The sequence below is a fragment of the Nesoenas mayeri genome (assembly GCF_963082525.1).
Source record: "Nesoenas mayeri genome assembly, chromosome: 15".
NCBI classification, from domain to species: Eukaryota; Metazoa; Chordata; class Aves; order Columbiformes; family Columbidae; genus Nesoenas; species Nesoenas mayeri.
Genome location: NC_137559.1, coordinates 10,919,716 through 10,934,906, shown reverse-complemented (window position 1 = coordinate 10,934,906; position 15,191 = coordinate 10,919,716).

The window sequence follows — 15,191 nt, the reverse complement described above, 5'->3', positions numbered from 1 at the left end:
AGGAGGTGACCGAGAATGTCTTGCCCATGCAAATGGTGCCTTCACTATCTTTGACTTCAGATTAAAGTGCAACATATTGATCAAATCTCTCCTGTGTTATTAATGAAAGCAAAAACGTGTCTATACATTTTATGAATTTGGTGTGTGCTGGGACGTTTATATCACTTGCCGTATGTACGCTGTCACAGACATTCTTGTGCCTACTGGATTCTTTAGCATTATGAGGTTTGGGTGATGAAGCTGTTGTGCCCTGGGACTTGTGGGACTGTGCAAATGCTACATTAGAAGCATCTGGCTGACTTCTCAAAAGTCTGTTGTAGGTGTGGTTTAGTTCAGTTGTCTTAGGTCAGTTATTTTATAACCTGTGTATGTGTACGGAGACATATTTTTGTGTTCTTTAATGACATGAAAGGTTGTTAGATGATGATGGCCTCTTCTTGTGAGTGTAGTCAAAGTAAATATTACATTATGTTAGCCTCTCTCTGCCTAGATGAATACAGAACTTCTCTCTTATACCCCTCATTTGAACTTCAAAGATACAAAGCTGTATTTTAATCTACAGATTCCCAAACTAGCGTTCTTTTGTTTGTTTTGTAATGTTATTAATTTCAGTAGAGTAACTGAAAACAATTGGGTCTGAGTCTATTTAAGTAGTTTATTTAAGTAGTAATTTTTTGAAGGATTTAGCAAGAATTAATCCGAAGTGGAGTGACATAGCACAGGCAGCTCAAGAAGATGTTTACTTAGACAGGACTTCTGAGAGTCTGAGGAATTATCAGCAGAAACTTATCCAGATAGAAAGATGCTGTAGATCTTTTAAATGTAGAATTTGGCCACTTACTGCAGCTGGCTTAAAGTAATATCTGGAAAAGTTTAAAAACTTTTGAGTAAATGCAAACATCCTGGCTGCTTGGGGAGCAAGCTGAAGTAGAATTTCCTCCTAAAGAAACAAAGTTAATCTTTCTGTTGCAGGGAAAAAACAGCTTTGGGGGTTCCATGACTGAGATCTAGTGTTTCTGGTAGAGGAGTTTCACTGATCTGTTGGGAAATGTGCTCATGGATGGACACATGATATTCCCAGAGGCATCGTGTTTGAAACAAACTGATTTTTCACTTTTGTCGCTGGTGTATGCTGAAATAACACCTGTCCTTTCTCAGTGCCCACACTTGAGATGAAGATGGCAGGCATCCCTGTCCTGCTTTTGTCTTAAGAGGAACATGGATGCCATAACTGTAGATATTGGTCAAAAGAACAACTTGAGCTTTATGCGACATTTTAACGAGCACTGCAAGCTGATCACATTAGTTCTTTTCAGTCTTTGTTGATGTCAAACTTGGAGAGCTGCTTTGTTGTGAACTTCTGTGTGCTATTTTGCAGTAGAAAGAAAAGTTGTTTAAGGTAATAACTTGATGGGATGCATTATGTATATGTATTACCTCTGTGTTCTCATGTGTAGGTGGCTATTCATAGACCACATGTGTATCTCCATCTGCTGTACAACGTTTTGAGTCAAAACATTTTACAGTTTGTTACACACCCTGTGCCTTTCTGCTTTAACAATATTGTATTTTGGAGTAACAGTTTAGGTTGAATAAGTAGTTTTGCATTTCTCACCTAGACTTGCAGATATGTGTATTAGAGATAAGGTTACTGTGAAGATCAGCTTAAAAAAAAAAAAGTGATTTTGAATTACCTACTTTTTAACGGTAGCTTTGGGAGGCTGCCTCCAGCAGTTCTGGATTTTCAAGAAACATTCTAAGAAGAAGTGGACATAACTTTTTCTGTGTGGTAAGGATCAGGACTTAAATTGGGTCTCAAAGTTTTATAGCAGATAAATCTCAGGAGATTGCCTGTTCTTTGACTCAACTGTTCTCATGAACTTGTACATACATCACTAGCTCCCGTCCTTTTTTGTTTTCACCAGATAATTAAGGGGGGGGTCTAGTCCAAAATGAGGCCTGGCCTAGCTGCTGGAAATAAGCTGTTTCTGTTCAGATTCTTCTGTGTCTAGTTACAAATCCTATCCCTTCTTCACTTTCCTCTACCCTCTGAAGAGAAAATTCTGCAGTGGCTTTCATAGGACAAAGTATAAATTATTGATTAATGTGCTGTTACCCAGAGAGTTATACCAGACTGACCCAGCAACCACAGTGTGACATGCACAGCTAAAAATAAACAATGTAAGAAGACAAAAGAACCCTTTGGAGGTTCAAATCAAGCAGTAGGATTTGAAAATGAGCTGCTTTTGCTGCCAGGCTGTCATACGCCCTGGCACATGACATGGGTCCAAAGGCTTGTATTTTATTACAGACTTCATCCTGCTCTTGTTTCACTCATCCTGACCCTGATTTTCTGTGTGTCTGTGCTGTAAGTTGGTGCATTAACCAAGGGCAAAGGTTCATCTTGAAAAACAATGCCTCTGGAGCCGTCAGGTGTGTTGGGACAGCAGATTTCTTCCAGCAGATGGCATGTGCAGTTTTCTAACAATGCCAGCACCCAACCGAAGTTCCATGTATCTGCATATCTGTGTGTGTATGTTCACAAACTGCTGGCCTGAGCCACCCAGGAGTGTCTGGAAGAGGAGACGCGAAGGAACATCTCGAGCTCCTTGGGCAAGGTGAGTGTATTCTCTAAGCTTCTGCTTCCTTTGTATGAGGGATTTTCTTTTGTAATAGGGATAGTGAAAGCAAATTGTAAAAATTCTCTTTATTCCACAAATTTTGTCCTCTCCAGTTTCTTATAGCTAATAATAACTCTGGAAGAACAATAATCTCAATTTATGTTTATACTTCTAGGACCTGAGCTGGTCAGCCAGTGAAAATAATACACTAGCACCAACTATAAAGAAAATAAGTTATTTGGAAAAGGAAGAAGAGAGTTTATTGTGGGAATGTATGATCCAAAAATGTCTTTCCAGTCTTTGAGTGCAGTTTGGTGCGAACACAAGTGACTGTACTGCATAATCCCTTGGGAACTTGTCCAGTCGACCATCTCTCCATTCCTCAGGAAACGCTGCTTTTCCCTTTGAATGCTGGGTGTATTTTATAATGAATCAGATAGTGACAAGCAAGAGGCTAATCAATAATAATTAAAAAGTAACTAACTCCTGCTGCAAAGATGAGGAGAAATATATATAATGAGTTAGGCAAGAAAGTCAACAGTGAGCTGGACAGCAGATACCATGAGAAAAGTAGAGTTTACTGCTCTGTAATGGCCCAGCTCCGTTCCTGTGATGGGATATTGGTAGTAGGTTTACATTGTAGGTTGATCAGAAGGGACACCAAGAAATTATCTCCTCTGTTTTCCTCTCCAAGTAGAATCATACTCATTTGAGAATCCTCATGAGTGTTTGTCTTGGTTCTTATTAAAGCCTCTCACGATGGAGAACTTGTGTTTCTCCCAGTAATCTGTTCTAGTGCTTCATTGTCTTTCCTGCTACAGAGGTTTTCTTCGTGGCTAAACTGCTGCCTTTCTTGTAATATTGGACCATTAAATCTTTTTTATTGTAATAAACTGTGACAGATTTAAGAGTTCTACTCAGGATAAGAAGATGTCTTCAGAGAGGACTGAGTCCTGGGTATAAACTTACTGATACACTAACTTAATCTCTGGACTCTGGCAGTGTCAGGGGTGGGGACATGTGGTGCTGGGGAGGATTCCTGTGCCACCTGCATGTCACTACCACGTGCATCGCATTTACCTGCTTCAATCCACTGCTGCCTGCAATTTTGTTCTAGGCTGGGCTTAAATATTAGTGAAGACTTGGATTTTAAATTTGGAGTTTGACGTCAATGCTAGTTTTAATTTGAGTTTCTAATCTGAGTTATATGTCCAAATGACTTTCCCTGTTACTATGTTTGCTAAATTAAGTATGTCCCAAGTGACTGCAGGTAAATATTAGGAATTAATGGAAGGACAGTGGGTCTTTGTGAAGCTGTAGCAGTGGAGACCCAGTTCCCCCCCACAATTAGCAAATGGGATCCTCGGCCTTTCTGAGCTGCACCATGGCCTGCAGAGCTGACCTGAGCAGAGCAGCACAGAGAGGGGCTGCCAGCTCCTTTTTCAGGAGGAAATTGTTTGCCAGCAACAGGATTTTGTTTTCTCTTCCCTGTTCTCTCTGCCAGGTGTGGTGGGCACCCAGCCTGGGGGGTGCTCCAAGGGAGCGCGCTGTGCAGCGCTCACTGCTCGGTTCCGGCAGCAAGGTTTGGAAAGGCCCGCACTGAGCAAACCGTGCTCGGAGAGACCGCGCGTCCCGCGACCCCGGGCCCAGGGGCCGCTCACCCGCGCACGCACTTCGCGGCCCCGCGCTGGGCCCGCCCCGCCCCTCCCCGCGCCGCCCCTCCCCGCGCCGCCGGGGGCGAGCCCGAGCCGCGAGTCCCCATTGGCCGGGCCGGGCGCGGGGCTGCGGGAGGCGGCGCGGATTGGCTGCGGTGCGCGGAGCCGGCGGAGAGCGGCGGCGGGGCCGCGCGGGCAGCGAGCGCGGGGCCTGTGGTGGCGCCTGCCCAGCCCAGCGCGGCGCCACGGAGCGCGGCGGCCGCAGGAGACGCAGACCCGCACGTCCGGCTGAGCGGCGGAACTGCAGCCCCGCAACTCCCGGTGAGCGGCGGAACCGCGCGGCGCCGCGGCCGGTCGGGGCGGGGAGCCTGCGTGAGCCCCCCCGGCGCTCCCCCTCATCCGCTCCTGCCCGGTGAGCGGGGCTCCCCGCTGGGCCCGGAGCCCGCAGGTTGCCCCTCTGTCCCCGCCTCCGTCCCTGCAGGCGGCGGTGCCCTCCTGCCGGGGTGGCCCCGTGTCGCGCTGCCGCTCGGTGCGGTGGGGCGGGAGCGCGGTCTGCCCTGGCCCCCGCTCCGATGCCCTTCGCGCGGCGGGGCTGCCTTCCTCCATGGCCGCCTCCGCACGAGTTGACGGCGCCGGGGCTGCCGGGGTACCGGCCATGGCCGCTCTCCGCTCGGCTCCCGCGGGGCCGGCGCGTACGTGGGGGCTGCGTGTGCCGCAGGGGGGGTGTTCGTGTTCCTCTCGGCTTTGAGGGTGTTGGCGTCCTCGGGGAACTCCTTTTTGTTTTTTTAGTCAGACCTGAGCGTGGTTCTGGGCCTTGCAGTTGCCGGGCAGGGCGCAGCCGTTCCCGGTGGATTCGGGGGACGATGCTGAGGAGCAGAATTTGTTGTTATCCGGGAGTTTCGCCGCATTAGGGGCAGTGGGTGTGATGCTCTGTGCCCCTTGCAGCCCGTGGGGTTGGTGTCCCACACAGCAGGGGGTCCCTGACACACATTTGTGGAAAGGCAGGAATGCAAGGGCACAAAACCCCTGAGAAAACATATGCATACCGTGGGGAAAACACGGTTGACTTTGCATATAGGGTCTCCTTTTCTTAATACGTTGCAGGCAGCTGAGTGGAAATCTTCAGTACTGGTGTTTATGGAGGCCTGCTGCTGCACTCCAGCTGAGATTCACCAGTTCTTTTCAGTTTCCTGTTCTCCAAATGGTTATGCTACAAAACCCAGGGCTTTGCCTTGGGACCTCCCTATCTTCATTTACCTTCATTTGTGCTTTAAAGTAGCGTGTGCCTGTTTAACCAGAGCTTTGCTTTTGCCTCTAATTCTCCTTCTATATTTATATAATATAGCAAAGGGAATGATATGCCGAGAAACTGAACTAACGTTGGAGACTTCCAGGTAATTTTGTAATCAGTAATGAATGTTCAGGCCTACAAAAATTGGATTTTGCCCTGCAGTTCAAAGGCATGGCTCACAGGTGCGGGCTCTTAAAAGAGTCTTTGCTCCTACAATTTGAGGCAAGGAATTCAGTAAGATATGAAAACCAGTTGGTACAAAAGGAGGGCACTAGTGGGGTTACCCTCAGGAAGCTTGGCACTAAGGAAATTCCCTATTGAATATTCTTATATTCTGATTATTGTATTATAAATTGAATTGAGGACATTTTTTGCAGCTCCTATTGCATTGTTGTTTGTTTTTCTTTACTGTAATTAGTCTTTCTGTGTATTTGAGTAATGCGAGTGTTGGGCAAATTGTGTCTGTGGTCAGTTTGGCTGTTCTGGTTGGAGTTCCATATCCAGACTTGGAAGTCAACGATTCAAACGCTGGATCATAGCTCACAGTATTAAAGCACAGCATATGCAAAGGTTAGTGTCTGGATGTCATAATGTTTCTCATCCTTAGCGTTTAAAGCGCTTCGCAAATGAGGTCAACATCACTGGTGTGGCTGTACAGGTGGGGAAACTGGAATTGATCCAGGCAAAGCAAGCTGTTACTGCACATAGCCGCTGGGTAGCCTCTTGGGCTCAGGATGTGTGTTCAGGTCTTCTGTGTCTGCAGTCAGCCAGTGCTCTGCCATTACACGGTGTTATACCTCTTGGACAAAGTGCAAAATACTGTGGACATGCCCAGGTAATGGAGACCTGAGTCTGTAAGCACACACTGTTATTAGACAAGCTGACCACTCCTCAAACGCACAGGGAAATAATGCACCAGAACTGCTTTCTCCAAAGCACAGCCCTTAAGTCTTCTGAGGAATAACAGGCTTGGAGGCACATGTTACAGTGGGCGTCTTGTGCATTCAGATAGAAGGAAAACTGAAATAAGTGGATAAAATTGGATATTTATGCCCAGGAGTCAGTAAGCAAGCACACCATGCAAATGAACACCGAGCAATCAGTAGGTGTCCTGCTGGCAGCTGTGCTGTCATTCCAAAAGGAAAATGTCCTGATCTGGATTCTTTCAGAAACAGGAATTAAGATGCTCGCAGGCCATATATATATATATATATACATACATACAAGCCAGTTCGTGCTGTACCTGTCAGCAGCTTAGAGCTCTCCAGGTGATTCCCCTTGCCCCGTCTTGTTTGTGTGGTGTTTTAACAGTGCAGCTTTAGGACAGTTCATGCAAAGCTGCGTATCTATTTGTCAGCAGTCCAGCAATAGCCGCTGGTGTGTCTAGGTGCAGCCGCACAGATCTCAGCCCCGACGGGTGTGTGACAGGTGACTCCGAGGTGTCACTTTGGCTGCGGAATTCCTCCTGGTTTGTGCTCTGAGCACAGGGCCCGAATTAAAGCAGCTTGAGTTACCTCGTGACATATATTAAAACCTCTGCTACTGCTTAACTTTGTACTTAGATGATAACACCACGGTTCACAGAGTTAGGAAGGTGTCACAGCAGATCTAAGACAACTTGGATCTCTTTCTTGGCTTCCCAGCCCTGTTTTATGACTTCCACGTTTGAGGTTCCATTCCAGAAACACTTTTAAAAATTTTTAGCTGTTTCAAGTACAAATGAAGATTTGCTTCTTTTCATATCCAAATGGAAACAGCTTGTGGAAATCCCTCAGAAGAAAGGTCTGTTTAGTGGTGGTACATGTGCATACTGAATGGACAGTAGAACACTCTTTTTTTTTAAAGAAACAAACAATCCATCCTGTTGTACCTTAAAATCTTACCGTATTGACTGTATTCCAGAAACTTTTACTCAAATGATGACTCTTTGAACTTGGATGAATCTCCTTTGCTTTTGGCTTTGCAAGAGGGAGCAGGGAGAAGAAGGGAACAAGTCTCAGATTTCATGTAAGACATTTCTCTTCTTCATTGTTTTCAAAGACCATTTGATTCCTCTTCGTATGTTGCAAATTATTGATCTGTGTGCACCATTTTTGTTCAAGTGGGCTTTTCCAGTAGCACCTACTCTTATTTTACAGTTCTTTATAAGCTCTTAAGAGTTTTTTCAGGCATAATGGTAAGCCTGAATCAAATAGTGAGGTATCTGAACCCATTTGAAAGAGTGACTAATAGAAAATAGCTGGATTCCATCAGGAGAGCAGCTAGTACTGATGCGTAGGAAGCTCTGAAAGTGGAGGTAAGTAACGCAAAATGACACATCAGGAGCCCTGCAGATAATTATCGATATGGAAGGATGGATATACTTTAAACCTTACATAACAGATTTATCTTACAGGAGGCTGAAAACACTATTCCATTGTTCCAGACTGATCTGCTTTCAAGTTCCTTTTCTTTATGAACAGAAGAGGTTGCCTCAGGGGTCGAAGCTGCTACCAACGTAAAGTAAATAATTCTACCAGCCGCTGCCCTGTGGCTTGAAAGCCGTATAGCTCTGTCCCCTCCGTTCTGAATTTTGTGATCTGCTGTATCAGATCACAGGCTTGTTTCCTGAAATGACGGCGATGGGCCAGGAAAACAGAGAAAGTGGAATTTTCTTAGCCATATGCTATTTGTGCAAAATTAGCAGTATTCTGGGGCTTTTCCAAAACGTGCAAAGTGTATAAACCAGAGAATATTGTCCTGAACTGTTTCTATGGTTTTCATACTCTCTTCTAATCTGTGGTAGTAGGGTTCTGTGCTATGTCCTTGTATTAAATTGTTTTGTCTTTCCTTTTGCAAAATATTTTACTGTTCATTTCCCAGCTCTTAGTTGGCCAGATACTATAAATTCATCAGAAGAATCAGGTGGGAATCCTGAGTATGTGTTACAGTTTTGGTTGTATGGAAAAAGTAGGTTGTCTCTTCTGCTGTCCAGCAGAGGTACAGCAGAAAGAACATTTTCAGAGAGTATGATTTTCTTTTGAAAAGAAATCCAGTTTTTTGCAGCATTAATCTTATTTTCTTCAATCCTGGTTTGTGGATTTGGAGTATTTTTTGTTTTGTATGAGACAGCTTCTACAGTTGTACAGGTGTTTCAAAAAGATGGACCCAGTTTCAAAGCATATATTTCATGATGGCAATATGTTACAATTACACACACATGAAAAGGCATCTAGCAGTCATAATTTGAATCTCTTTATCCTGCCCTTTGAAGTGGCAAGAGTTTCATTTGTGGGTGGTAGAGATACAGTGATTTCCAATTGGGTCCATCTTTTTGGAACACCCTGTAAATTCTGTTGAGGAAACAAGCACATGTTCTAGCTCAGTCTGGATGATCATTTAATTATTTTAGTGCGTGGGTAGCGGCTGGTCTCGCTGGCTGCCTCCGTGAAGGTGCGTGGCAGCCACTTATGGAGCTGCACTTGTGAAGCCGTCACACCTGCGGTGTCAAGGACGCAGGTCTGCCCTAGTGATGAGCTTCCTTTGTAAAAAATGATAAAGCTGCGTTGTGCTGGTTGATGTGAGAAAGCACTAAAGCCACCCAACTAAAAGTACTACCTTTTGTAAGTGAACACTGCCAGCTTGAAGAAAAGGGCCAGGAATGTGAACTTGGTTATTCAGACTTAAATGGTAACCCTTTATGTCGTCTATTGCAATTATTTTAGTAAATCTCTCTCAGTTTTAATGCAGAAAAAAAGCATTTGTGTAGATGAGTGCTTATACTGTACTGTACCAAACTCTTATTTTGGCCCCTGGCTGTGTAACTCTTTCTGCGGCCAGGTAGAAGGCACCTTGAAGGCAATCAAGGTTCAGACTTGGTGAGTTTCCCGTTTAGATTTTATTATTTCACTGAAATACAACTTGGCATTGATGGGGAACAGAGCTCTCTAAGAAGTGTTTGGCTTCTTGTGACTCTTCGTAAAACTCAGTAGTTTAAAAATGAAAATCTAATTCTGATGGTATTTCTGGCGACAGTTTAGAGTAATGCAGCTTGCTGAAGATTCAATGTGAAAAGTATGTCTTAAGTACATTTTGGGTGACAAGATGCAGGGCCAAACTACTGTTTCAGCTGTACAGCTGTAATTCTGAGAGTAAAACAACTTCTAAACATGTCTCCAGTTTTCCTCATCTCGAACACTTAAAAATATCCCTTCTTCTGGATGGAATTTTCCTTGCCATCCCCAAGCAAAGTTCAGTTTTAATTTTACAAGTGAAAATACATTGCTTTGCAACTGTTGTACCCATATATAATTCTGTTTTACATAGGAATTTTTTAGCAATGTCCTCAAAATCAAAATGCCTTGAGTTTGAAACCTGACATAGTTCAAGTACTTTTGGTTTGGGGTGTTTTTTCATAAATTCCTAGCTAGATCTGGAGCAGGAAATTGACTGGATAAAGCAAAGACAGAGTAATCACTCTTTGAGAAATTCTTACCTGGCACTTGCTAAAATACACTAGTAGTCTCTAATTTAGCCTCAGCCTGCTTGAGATACAACAAACTGAGAAAAGAGAGTTACCAAAGTGCGTGGATTTTCAGCACAAGGTTTTCTTTCTGGTTGGTTGGTTGGTTATTTTGCTTAGTTGGTTTTTTTGGTGGTTTTTGTTATTTGGGGGGCTTTGTTATTGTTTCATTTTGTTTTTATTAAAGGGGTTTGTTATTTTTCCTCCCCTTCTAACCTCTCACAGAACAAAACAGTGGATGTTGGGAGAAGACATAAATTAGTGATGATGTTTCCTGATGTCCTATTTTTGGTGTTTGGCTCCATTTTAAAGCATCCAGCTTCCATCTGTAAGCCTCATACCAGGTGAAGTACAAGGCAGCAAACTCTGTGTGGAAATCTGTGCCCTAGTGCTGGATGATTTAGCGCTAGCTTTCCTGCCCGCAATCTAGTATTAATCAGCCCTTCCTCTTCCTCCTTCCTACCCAGCAAATGAACAACAGCTTTTTTCACAAGAGATGTCACCTCTTGCCTGTCCAGCGCTTTTCCTTTCTGAATGAAGTAATGCCAGAATATAGGCTTGCAGAAGCCACTGAGGAAAACAGGAGGAAAAAATAGCAGTTTGCAGGGAAAGGAAAGAATAATTTCCCTCATTTGTATTAGTATAGCATCAAGCTCAATCGTGATTAAAGACTTGGGACATCACAGCAGCACGCCAATTTTGTCTTCCTCTTTTAGCAAAGGATGGAGCATGTGGAGGTTCTTGGCAGCATCCCTTGACAGTAAACACAAGTGAAATCAACTCGTATGTTTTTAATTGGTCTGGAAATAATACAAACATGTGAATAAGTAATGTAAATAACATAAAAATTAAGTATTTTAAATAAGCTTGCTGTAATTCATTAGCAGTCATATTTTCTGTTTGTATTATGTTTCCTCCAAATCTGTCTGTCAGACTTGCTTCATGTTAGACACCAAATGATGGGAACCAGCCATCCTGTTCTGCTCTGTCACCTCTTTCTGCATCCAGCATGAGTGACACATTTTTTGCCAGGTGCTTGCTTAATACTACTGTTGCCATGTACATCAAAAAAATTAGGACACTGGGAGCCAGGATGGAGGGGTAAGTTCATATTGAAGCATTTTTAACAGCTCACTGTATGAACCTGATGATATAAATTATTGCCTCAGTGGGAATTAGAGAATATGGCAGGTTAAAAAGCTGTTTAGAAAGCAAAACAAACTGCTGTGGCACGACAGGACAGATTTCATGCACAAGGCACCTCATGGCAGCAGGGTAGAGCACAACCGGTGCTGGGGCTGCCTGATCCTCAGCAATTCCAGCGGTTCAGGCGAAGCTTGTTGCTGGGTGTGCTGACAGTGACGGTCCCCAACAGCAGAAACGAGGGGTGTTTTACCTTGATGGACACACCGTCATCCACCTCAGTGTTCTTTGGTCCTGGCTCTAGTCTAAAGCAAACCTTGTATTTTTTTCCACGGCCATCACTGCAATGCAGCTTCTTGGAGAGGGAAATAGGATTTTGCAATCTGTGCTGGTGGAGGGAGGAGAGCGGAGGACGAGCTCGGCTCAGGTGAACTCGCTCCTTGTTTGCGGTGCGGTTTTACCAGGTAACAGAGTTATGGGGGGTGAAAATCTTCAGTTTATTCCATGGTTTGGGCAGTGGGTTTTGTAAGGGGCTGGTGTAAGGTGATGCTTCTGCCTTGGTTGTTCTATAAAACAGCTGAAGAAAAACATTAAAAGAGCCAGCTTGTGTTATTGAAGGTGGGAGTGGAGGCAAATGGAGATAATGACAAGCAGTGCTGGGGCTGAATTCATGGTGTTTTGGGGCCTTTGATGGGGAAGAACTTTTGTAATCCCAGCAACTGTCTGTGCATCGCAGTGACTATAGCTAACAAATCTTGTGGGTTTTTTCCTCCAATTATGAAATCCAAAATACCACTTCTTTTTGAAGTGCCTTTTAGCAGCAGCAGGAGATCAGTGTCTACTTGCTTAAATTCTCATCAGTAATCTTTATTTTTACTTGGCCAAGAAGGTAATTGGAAAATACCTCTTGTCATGCAACCTGTAACATTTTGGTGTTAATTAATTCATAGAAGTTGGACCATTACATGATCAAAAATGAGTTCAGAGTTTGTTCTTTTGCTTATCTGTGGATTTTGGTGTAGTTGGGACTGACTTTGGTCAAAATGATAGGATTGATGATGAACACGGGTTCATGGGTAGGTGATATTTCAACAATGAGTCAAATGTGGTGGCTGCTCTGGTTGGACCCTTTGTTCCTCACATTGCTCTGTTGTTTCTTTTCCCTGGTGTACCTCAGTTTCTTTGAGCTGAAGTTGTGACTACACTGGATGCTGTGAAGGGTTTGGTGATGTCTCTTCTCCAAACTGGGAATCTTTTTGGTGTGAGTGGGAGATTGAGCCATGCAGTTAAAGGAGAGCTAGCAGAAAGGGAGTTCTACGGAAAAGATGCTGAGAAGATGCTGCTACCTTCGTCAAGCCCAGGGTTGGTGGTCTGACACCATACATCATCATTTCTGCATGCAACGCTTGCATAAAGCATATTTTCTGTGCAGAAAATTTGCAGAGAAAATCATGTTCCAGAGTGATCTGATAAACTATGGGAAACAGCTCAGTTTCATTGTTCTGAATGGAAAGGGGAGGAGAAAGGGACTGTTTGTTACATCTGGTCAAAATCCATACGCAGCCTTGCATAACAGATCTCTGCTCTGGCTGCTGAGGAAGCTTGGCAGGCTTGAGCTACATTCGTCTCACCTGCTGTGAAACTTCAAGCTCTGGTTATCTCTTTCTGCCACTGTCACTAGTTAACAGCAAAATGGGAAAAGGGGCTGCTTGGGATAAAACTGATACAGTGCTTCTAAAGGCTAATGAAGATTTAGTAACTTCTATAAGGAATTACTCAATTACTAATAAATCCTACAGTTGCATCCATTCGGTGAAGCTCTGATTTTATGAAAGAAAAGAAATAAATGCCTTTTTCTTTTTTTTCTGAGCTGTGACAGTGCTCTCTTGTGGCCTCTGGACAGGGCAAGATCAAGCACCGCAAAGGAGGATGGACGGCAGCGCTCTGCAGGGCAGTGCTCGCTGTCCCATTGTGCCAGCGCTGCTTGCTTTCCCAAGCCATCCTTAGAAAGATAAATATTTCACTCAACAGATTTTTGTTAAATAAATAAATAAGCTGTTTAACCTAACTACTAGCTCCTTATTCCATGCTGACTGTGTTCATCCTGGAGTACCTTTGTGGAGCTGCCAAAGATTTGCCCAGTTCTAGCAGCCTTCCCAAAACCGGCTTACACTTTTTAATTACCTAAATGTGACGTACAGTATCTTCACATTCATTTGATTCGTAGCTTGTATGGACTAGACTGAAAAAAACAAACAAACAAACAGTGCTCAGTCTCTCATGTGGGTGTCAGTGTTATTATGAGAGTAGAGGGTGCATTATAAATGTACCTCGACAAGACTTTACCAGTGAGCTTAGACATTAACACACTTAGTAAGGTCTAATTTACCTTCTCAAATTTGTGTTCAGTACTTGTGTGAAATGTTGTAACTCAGCAGCTTCATTATTTTTGTCAAATAGGCAATATATAAGGAGTAAATAAGAACAGTTTATGCAGTAGCCATGTGTTGTCTTTTTTTCCCCAGTGGGTAGCTTTCAGATTTTGATAACCTTCAGTGAGTCTTGCAGTTACCAGTTTTTCTACCTTGTTTTTAATTCAACAGTGTGCTTTGGCTCATTCACAACTTCAGTTCTGTGAATGGGCGCAGTGAAGTCAGAGGGACCGTTTGAGAAATATGTATCATGGTGAATCAGATTGGCACTGCTTTCTTGTCCATCTGGAGCCCAAAAATAATTTTCAAAACATACAAGGGAATTTAGCTACAGAGTCTATTGATTAACACTGTGTACATATGTGTGTTCACTAAACTGTTTTGAAAACTGCCCAACTGCTGCTCTTTAACCTATTGTGTTAATTAACAGGCAGTAATAGGAGTTTTGAATAGTAGAAATGCCTGGATGTTAGTGATGTTGTTTGCGGTGAATTCCACTCAATTCATGAGGCTTTTTATTTCTTTCAAAGGAGAAAAACTGTATGCTTAGTAATGTTACGGAATGCACTACGGTAGGAAGCAGTCTTCTGACTAGGCAGAGGTTGCAGAAGCTGCAGAGTGCTGATTTTCCTGCAAAGCTAAGCAATCCTGGCTTTTCCCTGTATTTTCTAGTTTACGTTTGATGCAAGGGTTGACAAGAAGTATCAGTCTACTGCTGAATTACTTTCTCTCTGGAGGATGAGTTTCCAAGCAGTTGGACATGACCTGGCATAGCATGATTGGCCTGAGTTTCCAGGTGATTGACCGGCGTCTCCAGGTGATGTTGTCATATAAGTTGTTAGTGCCTGTGTTGGCACTTCACAATAAGAAGTACTTTTCATCCAAGATAATTTAGAGTTTAGCCTCATGTCATGTAAGGTAGCACTCAGCAGGGGCACAAGAATTCCTTTTCCATACTTCTGTTTCCCCGACTGTACCCTTAGAATCTGTGATTCTGATTATTCACTGAATAATTGTAGTAATAAATTGCTGATACAAATCATTGCCTTTGAATCCAGTGTTTAATATGTGGTGAGTGTAAATACCTACAACATTTTTTCACTCCTTGCCCATCTACTTTGTGATGTATCCGTGCCCTAACGATCTGTCTGAAGAGGCTTATTGCACTTTCTGTGGTAGATTAGCTAGTTCACAAGTTCAGTTTAGAGCCAGACGTTGTTTTACTGTCTGGCAACCAGTACAGGCCCATTTAAATATGTCATTTACAGTCTGTATATGTAATTAACAACAGATTTTAAATTATGACGGTGAAGGATCAGCTTCAGTCTTTAATTTGGATCAAATCAGCAGCTTGTTACTTAGGAGTAATACAGGATCTCTCTTACAAACAACTGCAGTTTGGGCTCCTTCCTTGGCAGCTGTGAGTACTCACATGGGAGCCCAGGACACAGCCTTGGGCGAAGAAGGGAACCAAAACAAGGTTAGCACGTCTGGTTCCCTTCCCTTCCTGGCATTAATGATGTTTTCATTAGCAATTTGTCTGGATGG